General features: G+C 40.5%; 2 protein-coding genes across 3 annotated transcripts in view; one reads left to right on the top strand and one right to left on the bottom strand.

Annotated features, from left to right (window-relative positions):
• Window positions 1-8,004, bottom strand: part of NMS (neuromedin S) — a 46,491-nt gene extending 38,487 nt beyond the window's left edge. For both annotated transcript variants that reach the window (XM_032592618.1, XM_032592619.1), the window contains exon 1: window positions 7,850-8,004. The gene's annotated coding sequence lies outside the window, so the exon portion shown is untranslated. The remainder of the gene's footprint in view (window positions 1-7,849) is intronic.
• Window positions 8,005-8,234: 230 nt separating this feature from the next.
• Window positions 8,235-12,220, top strand: part of CHST10 (carbohydrate sulfotransferase 10) — a 30,269-nt gene continuing 26,283 nt past the window's right edge. Inside the window, exons 1-2 of the mRNA XM_030310393.1 lie at window positions 8,235-8,375; window positions 10,327-10,390. The gene's annotated coding sequence lies outside the window, so the exon portion shown is untranslated. The remainder of the gene's footprint in view (window positions 8,376-10,326; window positions 10,391-12,220) is intronic.

Consider the following 12,220-nt stretch of genomic DNA (forward strand, 5'->3'; position numbering starts at 1 on the left):
GGGAAATGTGATTCCTCTCACTTTGATCTTATTTTTCAAGATTGTTTTGGCTACTCTGAGTTTCTTGAATATCCATGCAAACTTGAGGGTCACATTGGCAATTTTTGCAAAGAAGTCGTCTGAAATTTTGATGAGGACTGCAATGAATCTGCAGGTCATTTGGAGAGTACTACCATCTTAACAATATTAAATTTCCTGATACATGAACATGGGATGTCTCTGCACTTATTTAGGTGTTCTTTAATTCCTTTCAAAAATGTTTATAGTTTTCAGAGTATAAGTATTATACCTCTTTTGTTAAATATATCCCCAAGAATTGTATTCCTTTAGATGCTATTATAAACAGAATTGTTTTCTTAATTTCATTTTTGGATTGTTCATTGCTAGTCTATAAAAATACAGATGATTTTTGTAGGTTGGTCTCATATATTGTAACTTTGTTCAATTCATTTATTAGTTCTAATAGTTTAGTGGAGTCCTTAGGATTTTCTGTATGCAAGATCATGTCATCTAAAACAGAAATAGTTTTATTTATCCCTTTCCAGTATGGATACTATTTTTTTTTTCTTGCCTAACTGTCCTACCTGGAACCTCCAATAAAATGTTGAGTAGAAATAATAAAAGCAGACATCTTGTCTAGTTTCTGATCTTGGGGGAAAGCTTTCAGTCTTTCACTATTTTAAGTACGATGCTATCTGTGGGGTTTTGTAAATGCCACTTACCAAGTTAAGTAAGTTCCCTTCTATTCCAGTGTGTTGCATGCATTTCTCATAAAAGGGAGTTGCATTTTGTCAAATGCTTTTTCTGCTTCTATTTAGTCATGTGACTTGTCTTTATTCTATTGACATGGTATATTACATTAATTGATTTTCAGATGCTAAAGCAATCTTGTATTCCTGAGATATATCCCACTTGGGCATGGGGTATAATCCTTTATATATGTTGCTGGATTCAATTTGTATGTTTTTGAGGATTTTTGTGTTTGTAGTCATAAGAATATTGGTCTGTAGTTTTCTTGTGATGCCTATTTCTAGTTTTGGTTTCAGGGTAATACTGGCCTCACAGAATGAGTTGAGGTGTATTCCATCCTCTTCTATTTTTTCGAAGAAGCTGTGAAGGATTGGTATTAATTCTTCTTTAAATGTAGAATTCAACAGTAAAATTACCTGGCTTAGACTTTTCCTTGTTGGAAGTTTTAAAACCATTAATTTAATCTCTTACTTGCTATTGGTCCATTCAGATTTTCTTCTTGAGTCAACTTTAGATAGTTTGTGTCTCTCTAGGAATTTGTCCATTATGTAAGGTTATATAATTGGTTGGCATACAAATGTTCAAGTATTCACTTATAATCCTTTTGATTTCTCCAACGATTATAGTCTTGGTAGTAATGTCTCCCCTCTCATTCCTGATTTTAGTAATTTTATTCCTCTCTCTTTTTTTTCTTGGTCAGTCTAGAAAAAGGTGTATCAATTCGGTTGATCTTTTCAAAGAACGAATTTTTTGTTATTCTCTCCATTGTTTTTCAATTTTATCTTTCATTTATTTCCACTTCAATATTTGTTACTTCCTTCCTTTTTCTTGATTTGGGTTTAGCTGGCTATTCTTTTGCTAGTTTCATAGAGTAAAAGGTTAGGTTAAATTTGAGATCTTTTTCTTTTGTAACGTTCCCATTTATAGCTATACATTTCTGAGTTCTGCTTTCAGTATATTCCATAAGTTCAGGTATGCTGTACTTTTGTTTCCATTCATTTGAAAGTATTTTCTAATGTCTTGTGATTTCTTCTTTGACCCATTGGTTATTGTGTTGTTCAATTTAATTTGTATATTTCTCAAATTTCCTCATGTTACTGACTTCTAAGTCCCATTATCGTTAGAGAATTTTCTTTGCATAATTTCAACCCTTTTAAATCTATTGAGGCTTGTTTTACAGCTTAGCATATAGGATATATATCCTGAAGAATGTTCCATGTATCCTTGAGACAAATGTGTATTCTGCTGTTAGTGGGTGGAATGTTCCAGAGATGTCTATGAGGTCTGATGTTTATAAATGAGAAAAATGAGATACCTTTGGGATTGGTGGATTACTCAGTGTTGCATATCACTTGGTCACAGAAGTGTAACTATAAGGGTGAATCATGTAAAACTGACATTCTTGAACATCAAAAACTAATGATTATCAGCAATTTCTTATAGTTCAACTTCACAGAACCTAAGTCTCCTGACTTTCAGTCCAGTGTGCTTATCACTTAACTAGAATATTATATTAGGATAGGCTGTGCTTAATAAGGCACATACCATGAACTATTCTTGGCTTACCACAATGAATACTGATTTCATGTTTGTCTTATTCTATGCAGGTACTGTAATATTCCTCCAAATGGTGACTTAGCAATCACAGCTGCTTCTATTCTGTGTGTTGCCTTCTAGGACATGTGTCAGGGGAAGAAAACTTCAGGATCATATGGCATGTTCCCAATGGTGAGCCCTATGGGTGGCTTAGATTACTTTTGTGTATATTCATTGGCTTAGTCATATGGCTCAATCTTACTCTGTGTGGTCACCTTACTTCCAATACAATTTTCTATCCCTAGGCAATTACATTGAGAATATAGTCTAACCTGACAGTAGGATGTGTCTTCCCATCTCAACAGCTCAGCACCTCTTTGGTTTTTCTCATTTTAATAATATTTAAAATGTGTTTTCAACAATTCAAAATGTAGGTCTTAAAGAGGTCTCAGAATTAAAATATGAGGGGCACCTGGGTGGCTCAGTCGGTTAAGTGTCCAACTCTTTTGATTTCAGCTCAGGTCATGATCTAACAGTTCCCGTGTCTGACTGTGCACTGACAGTGTGGAGCCTGCTTGGAATTTTCTCCCTCTGCTTCTTCTCTCTCTCTCTCTCTCTCTCTCTCTCTCTCTCTCTCTCTCAATAAATAAACTTAAAAAAAGAATTAAAATATGAAAAAAATCTTCTGGTGACTTTTTCCTAATGTGAAGCTCTATCATATTTTACCTAGTTTAGGAGAAGCTATTAACAAGAAAAAACAACCCCCCCATAAAGACCATAATAAACTCATTAGAGGTTTTCTGAGGGCCACAGCATAAAAGACAGGCTATTTCCCTCCACCATCTGCTGGTAAACAAACAAACAAACAAACAAACAACTTTTGAATTACATGGCCCTCTATAAATTGGAAAGGGCCATCAACTTGGCGGGTCTGTATAATCCCTATCTCTACACATCTCCTAAGAGCCCTCTTAGTAACCGAACAATTTCACAGTTCTAGAACTCCTTAGAGATGCCTGGTTGTGGCCACTACAGCTCTCCTAAAGCCTTAACCTGGGAAAAATCTCATTTCAACTCTGTTTAAGTATCTCCTCATACACCCACCAAGGGAGTCAAGTGCAACTTTTCAGTAGGCTCGGGAAAAGGAACTTGGATGTGTGCTCTCTATATGCAATTTTCCATTGCCTTTAAATTCCAGGATGGCTGAGAAATAATTTCCAAACACATTCTTTTAAAGAAAACCCAAGGAGGTCTGTGAGTGGCTGATGTCAACTGTGAACACTGAGATGAGAACACAGGAAGGGGCTAGCCAGTATTGTGGGAACTGTCTCTGGCCAGGGCCCTGCCGTGGAAAAAGCAGGAGCCTCTCTGTGGTTTAGTGAGGAGCTCGGGAAGTCCAAAGAAGGAAAACAATTTCAGTTTCTAGGATCTGACACTAACGAACCCCAAGTCCATTTTGTGCTTAACCCAAAATGAAGTATTGACAGAAATTTATAAAATCTTAGTACCACAGAATGGTCAGAGGAACTGGCAAATTTTTACTCTCATAGGAGAATGGTTTTTCATGTAACCCATAACCCCATAAGAGGTATCTAAGTTTCTCTAGATGCATCTATTTGTTTATTCCACTGGTTTGGTTCCAACAGGGGGCAATATTTTGGGCCAGTGGTTAACTTCTGTTATTCCCTAGTCTCACCTCTGGCCTTGACTTTAAAGATATACATTTTACGGTTGTGGAAGGTGAAAGAATCTGGTATATTTTTCTTTTATCATTAAGGACTTGAATTTCTTTTAAACAGCAGTTCTCAAACATTTTGATCTGAGGATTCATTTACACTCTTAAAAATGATCAAGGAACCCCAAAGAGCTTTTGTTAATCTGGATTATGACTATCCAAGTTTACGGTATTAGTAATAAAAACTGAGAAATTTAAAACATTTATTAATTCATTTGAAGATAATAATATTCCCATGTTATAGGGTACCATAAATAACAACCTTAAAGAAAAACAGCTATATTTTCCAAAACAAAAATTTAGCTTTTTTTTTTGCAAATCTCTTTAATGTCTCAGTTAGAAGATAGTTGGATTCATATACACTGTCCTTTCTACATTCAATCTGCTGCAATGTTATTTTGGTGAAAGAATATAAAGAAAATCCTTCCTCATGCAGAAAAGTAGACAAGGAAGAAGTATTTTCATAATCTTTTCAGATTATTTTGCGTGTTTTTCTTTAACACTAAACCCAAACTCAGCTAGTGGTAGTTTCTTAAAGTTTAATGCAGTGTGGAATCTAAGACCCTATCAATGAACTTCTCATACTCTGTGACATTAAAATTCATCAGCCTGGATGTTCTCCAACATCAAAAATCAATTCTCTGATTCTCCAGACACTAACTGAATATCTTACAATTTAACTTTATTTTGACACTCCTTGGAGTTAGTGGCAAACTCCACAGGATTAAGGGCTCAGTCCTACAAGGACATTCCCACTTTATTTATTTATTTTTAAATGTTTATTTATTTTTGAATGAGAGCGAGAGAGACCAAGTGCGAGTTGGGGAGGGGCAGACAGAGGGAGACAGAATCTGAAGCAGGCTCCATGCTCTGAGCTGTCAGCCCACAGCCTGATGAGGGGCTCAATCCTATGAACTGTGAGATCATGACCTGAGCCGGTCAGACCCTTAACCAACTGACTGCGTCACCCAGGCGCCCCAGGACATTCCCACTTTAGATGCCAGTCACAAATATTGGGTCTCCAAGTTACCTGTATCTCTTTCTGACTTGGCTACAAACCGGAGGTTCCCATGACCCCCACTCCCACCCTCAGTTTTGATTATACTATGATGGCTCACAAAACTCAGGGCAACAGTTTACTTATTAGTGATTTATTATAAAGGATACAACTCAGGAACAGCCAAATGGAAGAGATTCCTAGGTCAAGGCTGTCTGTGTGCACAGAGCTTCCATGCCATCTCCACATGGCCACCCTTCCAGCACCTCGATAGCTTACCCACATGGAAGCTCTCCAAACCCTATGATTTAAGTGTTTTTATGGAGGCTTCATCACATAGGCAGGATGATTAAGTCATTCTCCAGCCCCACACCTCCCCCCAGAGGTTGGGGGAGGTGGGGCTGAAAGTCCCAGGTTTCTAATCAAGGTTTGGTCTTTGTGGTGACCAATCCCCATCTGAAGCTAGCTAGAGTTGACTGATTAGAACAAAAAATACTATCACCCAGGAAATTCCAAAAGATTTAGGAGCTTTGTGTCAGGAGCCAGGAACAAAGGCTAAATATTAGAACAAAAGATGTTCCTGTCACCCCTATCTTTGTGGAAATTACAAAGTTTTAGGAGCTCTGTGTCAAGAAATCAGGGAAAAGGCCAAATATATAATATACAGATATTTCTTATTCAGCCACAATCTATCAATATTCAATATACCAAGAAAGAAAAAAGAGAGAAAGAAAGAAAGAAAGAAAGAAAGAAAGAAAGAAAGAAAGAAAGAAAGAAAGAAAAGGTTTTAGCATCACCACTGGTTTCATCAGAAAAAAATCTTTAAATATTGGGATACTGTCAAACTCCTAGTGGCAGATACAGGTTTTCCAAAAGCTTGAATTTTCACTTGAAAGCCTGAATTTTATCACTGGCAATAGATAGCATCAGTTGTTTTCCTGAAGTGACAGGCTCATTTCATTCATTTTGGAGAAAATGTCTGCCAAATACCCAAGTCTGTGTAACCACAGTTTGTCTGTCAGTTCTTCTTTCAAGTAAAAATGGTGTTCCATGAAAAAAAAAGTATCACAAACCATCATGAAGAGCTTCGCCTGCAGACAAGCACCAATCTCATTTTATTCCACTGCCAAGGTTCATGCTAAGTGGCATCAATTTTACCCACCATTACTTTTGTGTCATCAGAAAAAATGTCTAAATAGTGAAGACAACTAATGTCTTAGCATTAATGGGGAAACAGTCTTAGGCATTACAGACCCAGGGGTCCAAGAATCACACTTTGAGAACCACTGCATTAGAAACTATCCTTCTGTTATAGAGACTAAATAATGCTTTCCTGAAGTTCATTTATAGAAACAAAAAGAACTAGAATTACTTGCAAATACCCTAAGAAAAATACTCAGTCATTTTTGTCACCAATGTGTAAATCCCTAGAAAGAACTGTATCTTTTAATATTTGAACAGCACACTGGGAATGCAATAAATAATAACAATGAAAGTAGTTTATGTTTATTGTAATATTTACCACTGGGAGAGAATTGTGCTATGTATTTTAAATGCATTATCTCCAATATTGTATAGTACCATATCCTCACTTTATAGATGAGGAACATGGGACACATATGGGAAAAGAACTTGACAGGGTCACAAGCTGTATGTGGTACAGTAAAGATCTGAACACACAAGGCCTAATTCCTAGAGCTTGGTTGGACCCATAAACCCCGGATTATGTTCTATGTCTCATCTAAACTCCAAATTTCTTATTGTGTATCTCCCACGTATGTATGTCCATTTAAGTCTTCAAGGAGAAAGCACATGTCTCATGTCAACCACAGTGCCTAAAGTAAGGGCTTAATAAATACTGGGATGAGTGACCAAAGGACCAAGTAAACCACCTTGCTATCTTTAAGCCACGATGGTTGGTAATCATGTAAAAAGTGAAATTCTGATGTGGTAGGGTCCCCTTCCTAAGGAGAGACAAAAAGAGAGAAAAGGGGGAAAAAAAACCCAAAAAACTTCAAGGTAAGCTGGCTATGCACCTAAGTGACAACATCCCTCATGACCTTGTAAACTGAGATTACTTAATCAGACTGTTACCAAAGAAATACAAAGTGTATTTAAAAACTATGCCACTGGACGTTGGGGGGCTCAGTTCTTTGGGTACACACCCAACTGAGCGGTGCCAGCAGGAATAAAGTTGCTTCCTGGAAAGAAATGCCTCGTTGTCACTGCTCTGTGTGAGAATCCCGCTACACTGAAATGGTGAGCTCCATCCATATTCTATTTAACTCATTAGGAAGGGCACCCACCGGGTAGGCCAAAAGAGGCTGGCTCCTTAAAAGCTTGATAAATTTTATGTGTTCATGTGCGTGCGGGTGTGTGCACACATAATCTCTATTACCCCATTTGCTAAAAAGATACACATATAGTTAAGACAGTTAACAAACAGGTAAGTTAGACCAAAACAAAACTAGTTTATCTTTTCCAGGGCAATAAAACCCCCAACAGCTTTGGGGTTGACTTCTAGACCAGGCTCTAAACCCTAAAGTCCTATCCATTTCTGCAGATTAATAAGTCACAGTGCTCTAGGGCTGTACACTGTTCTGGCCTTTATCAGTTGCGTATTAATCAACTACACCTAGACAACAAAATTACATCCCCCAGACTATCAGCAGAGTGAGGTCCGCGAAGAACTAAAGGTCAAGCTTTTACAAAGTAGACTGATCAGAAAATGCTGGGAAGTACCCCAAACTCAAGCAGTTTTGTCTTTTTCCAAGTTTGGCCTTTCTTCGTTTTCCCAGGTTTGGGATTTTTTTCGTTCTCAAATATTATACCTGTTTTCTGGAGGTCGGCCGCACGTTTCTCTAATTTCCTGGGATGGAATTTCTTTCCGGGGGAGGACGGGAGGCGCAAGAGCTGGGCGCAGGATCCGGCGGCGGAGATGCGCAGGGGCTGACGGGGTCCCGAGGCCCCTCCGCCGCCCCGTGCCGTCCCGCGCCTCCCCGCGCGGCCCCAGGCGGCGCGCGCGGCCGGGGACGGAGGCGGGGGCGCGCACAGCGGGCTAGGCGGCGCGCGCGGGCGGGCGCCGCGTGGGGCGGCGGCGAACTCGCCCCCAGGAGAGGGCCTCGGGCTCCCGGCTTCCTCCTTCCGGCGCGCCGCCTCATCCCGGGCCGGGCGGGCCGCGGCACGGAGGCCGCCGGTGGCGGCGCCGAGGCCTCCGGGCGGGGTGGGCCTCCCGCGCTCCCGGGACGCTGGGAACCCCGCGCGCTTCGCCCCCAGGCCCGCGAGGCCCGGGCAGAGCTTCGCCGCCAGCGCCGCGGAAGGGCCCGAGGACCCCGGCGAGCTCCGGATCCGCGGAGGGTGAGCTCGGGGACCGGCGGGGTGTGGGTGTCGTAGACCCCGGGGCTCCGACCCCCACCCCGTCCCGGGTGGACAGGAAAACGGGGTGAACCGGTCTTTCTTTGTGAGCACCATCCCAGTGTGTTTTGGTGACTTGAAGACCTCTCTAGTTGGTGGGATTAATGAGAGGAACCTTCATCACGGTAATTATGCAATAAGGCGGCGTCCTTGTTGCGGGATGGTGTGACCGGTGGAATGATTGATATTGGTGATCTATAATTTACTTCTTTCATCTTTGGCTGAGAATTTGCATTTGTGATTGGGTGGAAAGAGAAAGAAAATGTTTCACTTGAGTGCAAGGAGCATGCAAAGAGAGTGAGAGAGAGCAGGGAAGAAGGAACATGTGCACCGTTTCCTAAGTGCACGATTAAGCACGGTTTTGGTGGGTGAGAGGGGAAAGGATGGTTGGAAACGCATCTTTCCTGCCAAATAGGCTCCAGAATGCTCTCAGCCCTGATTTTGACAATGAAGGACTGGTCAGAAGTTGGAGGTTGAGGTATAAATTTCTGCACTTCTGGCTAGGGAGATGAACCAGGTTTTCCAAAAGCTGTCGTTTTTGTTTTCCAAGTCTCTAAAGGCAGGAAAGGGCCGGTCAGTGAATGAATAGAAGGCAGTGCAGCCAGGTTCTGTCTGGTTAGCTAAGCGGGAGGACTGTCATAAAGAGTTTTTTTGTCTGAAGCACCCAGAGGCTGGGGCTTTGGGCCATAAAGAGTTGGGTATTGGTCAGTTTTAACTGCCAGAGTGAGAAATGTCTCAGACATTCTTAAAATTAGACAGCTCAATTTAGCTCGGGCTTGCTGATCTCCAGTACCTACTTATTCACTTTGAAATTTTCAGTGACTGGGTTAAAAAGAAAAGACACAAAGAGAAACTAACCTCCCCCCCACTCCCATTTTGAGCCCATCTTGGCTCAAAATTGGAATTTCCATCTTTGCTCTTGACCCTGAAAGAATAGAATCTCAAAGAAATACCTGAGAGGAAAATTCTTTCCTTACCCAAAGTGAAAACCAGAGTGCTTGCAAAACTGAACAAAGAAAGAAAAGAATCAGGAAATATCCCAGGCAATTTGCAGTTATATTCAGATCATTTTTCAAATGCTTGAAGTTGTACAATAAAAGGGTGGGAGAAAGCTAGAAATAGAAATGGGGGAGAGGTGAATTCAGGACCTTTGAGATTGCAGGAATGAAGAGTCTTTTTTCTTCTGATATAGGTCTGGAAGAATCTGGATGTGAGTACGTAAAGCTTCATCTTTCCATCTGCATAACGTGAAATTGCTTTCAATTAACATTGAACTCTTAAGAGTAAAAGGAAACACAGCTAGACTGTGCTACATGCATCCCAGGCAGTTGGGGCTGTATTATATGTTAAATGAGTTGTATGTTTATTTTGTCAGCCAACTCTATTAAATCTGTAATCTCTAATTCCACGCGTTTGGCTTGTTTCCAGTTACTCATTCATGATGTGTCATTTGGCTAGAAATTGCCAGGATGTTAAAGCCTAAAGAAATACAAAACCCAGAGAACATCTTGCATTGGAAGATTTCATCATCCCATCATCGTCTACAGGAATTCTTTACCCAAAGAATTCTTTATGACATTCTTTATGTCAAACATAAAATAGATATAACAGGATTTAATTATTTTTTGCAACAGAACTTATTTCATTTTTTGTATGAATTTACATGAGTTTTTTAAACAGGTACTTCTTTTGGTACACTTAGAATATTTATTCATTTGTCAAAAATTCCATATACAACCCACCTCTGTAAGAAACCTGTTGTGCAAACTGTACTTGAATAATCAAAGTGGTTGACTGTTTCCAAAATATAAACCAAGTTGTGTTACATAAGGTCTTATCATTTTTAATGGTGCTTATTGTTTGTTTGTTTTTTAATTATCCTATACGGTGACAGGAGGAACCAAGAACCTCAGGCAGAGCAAATACTTCAAGGAAATGTGGACCCCAGGCTTCAGAAGGTGCGTGAAGGAGAATGTGATCTCACTAGTTATTTGAGATTCCTGTCATTTAGTATTCTTACTGCCTCTTTACTTGCTTGTATGGAAATTTTGGGAAATTTAAAAGCCTTAAGTAGGAGTATGTACACTTCTACTTAGAAATGTTTCCTGAAATATAATAATAGAAGCAACCTCTTCAGCCTGGGATTAAGTGAGTTTGGTACTGGCTGAGAGCAGTGCCTGAAGTGTAGATAGCCCCAGGCAGGCGTTTACTGTTTGTTATTGTTATTCATGAGAATCTGTCTTAATCTCAGACACATTCTTCAGCTGGACAGAGTAAGGGGTATGTTTCCATCCTGGTAACTAAGGCTGATCAGTCGTTCTGAGACTGTAAATTTTAGTAATGATTAATGGCCCAGTAGACAAAGGAAATTTCTGAACTTAGATTGAGAGAAGCCCTATGAATTTAGAAGTCACAGCGACTGTCATGGCACTTTATATATATTATAAATTCATACACAATATTTTATCTTACTACCTTGTCATTTTTAGTGATTTTATTGATTAGGTAATGACATTTTAGGTCCAAATACAAAGATATGGAATAGTTGATTGTTGAATGTCCCCAGTTCCTCCAGCCCTCAGCTACCTAATCTCCCTTCTTCCTATCAATCCCCCAAAGGCTACCAGTTCCTTGTGCATTACCAGGCTTTTTTGTTGAAGTTTCCCTTAGTGCCTGGTTATGTTTTGAATTACTGTTTTAAAAACTCAACACCAGACTCGTGATCCTTTCCCTGGGGTATGTATGTGGTGGGGGTGGGGACTCAGGAGTTGCCAGCTCAGTAAAGGACCCTTGACAGGATGCTTTATCTGGGCCACTTCCTAGCCCTTTAGCTCACTCAGCATGAGGGACACTGTCTCCTTGCTGCTTTGGGGACACTGGGACACCGACCAAGCTGTTGGCTCAGGTGCTACATGATTTCCCTCACTCTATTCCATCTCTTCTCAACATTCCCCTTACCCTTCTCTCAATCGTGGCACTTAGCACTTGATGTGATTATATATATTAATAGCTCTATTTGTTTATGGCCTATCTGCCTCTGTAGAAGCACCATGAGAGCAGGGAGTATATGTTGTCATATTCCCGAGGCCTAGAACAGCTCCTGGCTCAAAGTGGGCACTTTGTCAATATTGCTGAATGAATAAATGAGATTTGGGAAAAAAGCTATTGTAAACAGAGTTAAATGGGCTTATTTACCACAGGACTTTTTCAGAACCTTCAATAAGCAAGCATGCATAGAAAAAGTAGAACAAGGCAGGTGGGAGTCAAGCTCTTCAGCACAAACCCAGAAAGGTTTTGTGTTTTTGGATGGCAGCTCAAACACAGGGAAAAGCCACTGGCAGGAATATTATTGGCAGCTGACCAAATGGATTTACAAGCATCTTTTTGCAAATGCAGGGGAGAGAGAATTTGCACCAGAAGATGGCAATAGAACCAAACCCATTGTTAGTCATTGCAAACATGTACAATGTGCACTTTTAGTTTAGAGAGAGGGGAAAAAAAAAAAAGACTGGGATTTCTGGTAGGTTCAGCTGTGTTCTTGCTTAGCTCACCCTGCTTTCCACATAAGAGGAGAAACCACCTTATCCACTAGTTCTGACTTGTGGGTTTTCCGAGTCCAGCCCTCTGGCTAGGTTTCAGAACCTGATATCTTGAAGTGAAACTCTCATTTAATGACTGGAAATCAGAAAGCTCTGAAGATGGGTATGCTGACTCCTGGGGGCCCAGGGGCCCGTTCGGGGCAGCACACCATGACCACAGGGGGCCTGGGGCACGCTCAGGTTTGCCAC

This window comes from Lynx canadensis, chromosome A3, assembly GCF_007474595.2.
Source record: "Lynx canadensis isolate LIC74 chromosome A3, mLynCan4.pri.v2, whole genome shotgun sequence".
Taxonomy (NCBI): domain Eukaryota; kingdom Metazoa; phylum Chordata; class Mammalia; order Carnivora; family Felidae; genus Lynx; species Lynx canadensis.